This window comes from Entamoeba invadens, assembly GCF_000330505.1.
Source record: "Entamoeba invadens IP1 unplaced genomic scaffold scaff_1105074725519, whole genome shotgun sequence".
Taxonomy (NCBI): Eukaryota; Evosea; order Mastigamoebida; family Endamoebidae; genus Entamoeba; species Entamoeba invadens.
This window is the reverse complement of record NW_004440393.1, coordinates 15334-19227: the sequence shown is the minus strand read 5'-3', so window position 1 is coordinate 19227 and position 3894 is coordinate 15334.

Genomic DNA, 3894 nt, shown 5'->3' with positions numbered 1-3894 from the left:
GTCGTGTTTTGTTGATTAGTTATCTGTGTTAAACGATCATTATTTAATTGAGATATTTGGTTCTTTTTTTCTTCGGTGTTTTTGACTTGAACGAAATTTTCATATTCGTTCGACGTGTTTAAATCAGAAAACATGTTTTGGGTGTTCTCGAAGTGTTTTTCAACATCGACAAGCACTTCTCTATCTGGAATTATCATCTCTCGCATTTTAATTTTAAGTTCTTTTTCATTCTGTTCAAACTGCGCTTGGAGTCGTTTTCGACGAAAAGTGTTTGTCTCAACTTCTTTCTCAAAGCGCATTTTTTCTTTGTTGATCATTTCTTGAAGCACGTGGTTTCTGGCTTGTGCAATTTCGTCAATGTCATTAAACAACTTTTTTTCGGTTTCGACTAAGAGGTCGATTAAATCCTCTAAAGTCGCTTTTGTCGTCAAAATCTCTTTTGCAAAATTGGAACTATTTATTTCACAGATTTTTTCCTCATCTAAAAAACAGTTTAAAAACTGAATTGCATTTTCAGGAGAATAAGATGAAAAATCGTCAGGGAGATGAGGGATATGCGTTTGAATGTGAATTTTCATGACCCTTTTAAGTGAAACAAAACATTCAGAAACGTCTGGAGAAGTGTGGTCAAGCACTTCATAAATGTCTCTCTTTTTCATTCAATTTGAATTTTTTAAAGATGTTTTTTATAATTGATATTCGCTTTCAATTAATTTAACAAATTATAATTAGGTTTAAATATGGGTTTAAAATAGTTGGTTAATGTTTTCAATAAATTATTATATTGTATATGTTGTACATTTATCATTGTATACAATTTAAATTAATAATATAGTCTGGTTTCAAATTAACGATATTCCAAAAATACAACAAATAAATTTACTATATCTGTTTTTTATATTATAATATATAGTATCGACCATCGCCAAGTATACGATGGTCGATACTATTCCCCGTTTTCGGTTTCAAGTACATGAAACCAAAAACGGGGACTAAGAGATGGTTCAGAGAGAGGACTGCTTAGAGTCATGTGAGCCTACCGAAGAGATGGGCGTTACATAATTGAATTCTTATTGTGATAGTATCGACCATCACTAATTAAAAACTATAAATACATAGTAAATTTCTTATAAAAAAATAATATAATTGTTAAATCATATTAAAAATAAATATTTTTTAATGCAAAAATGGGAAATTTCCCAAATTATAATCACATAAATCACTTTTGAAATGTTTTTTCAATTAAAAACGAAAAACTGGTGTTACACGTATCAAATAAACAGGAAAATACACGTTAATATTGAAAGTAATTTTATTTCTTCATTTTGATCTATTCTTATTTTACCACTCCACAAAAGGCTGAAAATAGCGTTTTTTTTACTATGAAATTATTGCAAATTTTGGAAATACTCCTTATGGGGGTATTCATGTTTGTATATGATTTTTGTCCCATAAATGATTATAAATAACAATTATTAATTTTAAAAACCATAAAATATGGTTTAAAACGGATATTTGAGTTTTTTCAACAAAAAATAAGAGGCTATCCACACAAAATATTCCAATCCGCAGGGATTCACTATTTCCGTGTGGATACGCTTTATCATGTTAACACTTTTAAATAATAACAAACTTTTCAAATTAGGTACCAGTTGATAAAATTATTGTTATCAGATGATAAAAAAATAATATAACATGCACTTGTTATTTTTTTGGTTTTTATATTTGTCATTCTATCACTTGTTACTACTTCAAAGCCATCCAAATATCTTTATACAATTATACCTAATTCAACAATACAAAATGCAATAACTTTTAATTACACAACTCCAATTTTTCACAACCAAAAAATTTTAACAACACATTTCAATTACAGTGGAGTCTGTAGCAATGTGTTCAAATATCAACCAAACAACAAGAGAGACTTGTGGCTTACAGCTGTTGGTATCACGAGTGATAGTTATTACAAGAAAATTATGAAAGAGGTTTCTCTTGTGCTTGGTCTTGCTCATTCATCAATTCCACGTGCAGATAAAGTGATTATACTTTTCAAAGGATACAACTACTCTGAACTTATTACACTTGCTCATAAGAACGGATTCAAAACACTTGAAGTTGACATGTCTTACATCAAGAAGTGTCAAGACGCCTCAAAACGATTTTTTGCATTCAAGGAATACATCCAAAACAACACTGAAAAATATGACAGGGTACTTATTACCATATATCCCCTAAAAAACCGGGCCTAACTAAACTGTTTTCAAAACTCTGTACTGGGACATCCAAATTTGTTGGACTTATTATTCCTAAATTATTTTTTTTGCTTAACCTTCATTTTTTGTTTAAATTATTTACTCAAAAAAACAAAATAACGAACCGGTTTTTTTAAATTTTACTTGACAAATAAATTTTGCACCAAAAATTTACTTGAAAATATAAAAAACAAACTTGGGATAAAATTTTGATTACCATAACACAAATTTTGCCAAAAATGAAAACATGACTTTATAATTTGATGTCAGTTTTTAAATAATCACCAAGTTGTGTTTCAGATAAAAATGAAAAGTATAAACGAGTAAAACCAGCATTTAAAAAACTTTTAAGACTTTTCAATTAAAAAGTATTATTTTTTATTTTTGAACTGTTTATTTTATTTTAGACTGTTATAATGAATGGCATTGTTCTTTTAAATGTTTGTCGTGTTATGTTATCGATGGCTATTTTTTAATTGTTGAAATAAATAAAAACTTATTATTAATTAAAGTGTTGTATTATTTGATGCAATAATGTCCTTCATTACATCATTAGTTTATCGTTATATTACATTTATCTTATGTTTATCTGAAACGTAGAATTTTACTCACGTTTAGTCACAAAATAAACCACTGACCAAATAACGAACCTGGAAAATCGGGGAAGATTTACCCAATATTTGTGTGATTTCCCGATTTTTTGTTTAATAATTGAAACTCTATTGGTTTTTAAGGGTTTTGAAGTGTGTACCGTTGTTGTTTCAACAAACAGGAAAATAAAAAATAAAACAAACAAAAAATAGTAAATAATGGGAAATTAGGACAAAGGGTTTATATAAATTGTGGAAACGGTACAGAGTTTTGAAATACAGTTTATTTTAATTTTTTTAAATAACTTTTAAATAAAAATATGGAAAAAAGAAAAGATCAAATAAAACCGTTCTCAATGTGAGAAAGAGCATCATATACTTTGTCAGCGATTTGGTAATACATCATTTTGATACGAGTTTCGAGAAGTCTTTGATCAATACTACTTACATTGAATGAGTCGTGTATTTTCTTTGGGCTCATCAAATTAATTGATTGTAAAATCCATTTACACACTTCTTGTTTTGTTGCATGTAAAACAACAAAACGCTTTTCTTGTTTTCGTTTTTCTTTATAAAATTAAATTTTCTTTATCGTTTATCCACAACGTCCACTCATTTCGAAGATTTTCTTTAAACCCATTAAACACACAAACATCTAATGATTGAAGAAAAGAAGTACAACACCGGGGAATATAACAGGTATAATATAGTAATCAAAATTTGAAGAATTGAACACTTTTTTGTAAACAGAAAACCCATCCATAAAAAAACAATATTGTGCGGTCCCATTTTTTCTTTGTATGGAATTAACACTTATTCTACCCATCTTCGCATTATCTCAGAATTATTTTCAATAACTGTTATTTACTGCAGCAATAATACCTTCAATTGTGGAGCATGTTTAAGTTTGGGAAAAACAACCAAAGGAGTTAAACCTTTTACACTTTTGGTTATAGCCACAATGACTGATATCTTCGATTTTTCTTTTCCACGTGTTGCAACTGAAACGTGTTTGACACCTTTCATTTCAGTCATTGTATTTGGACACATAT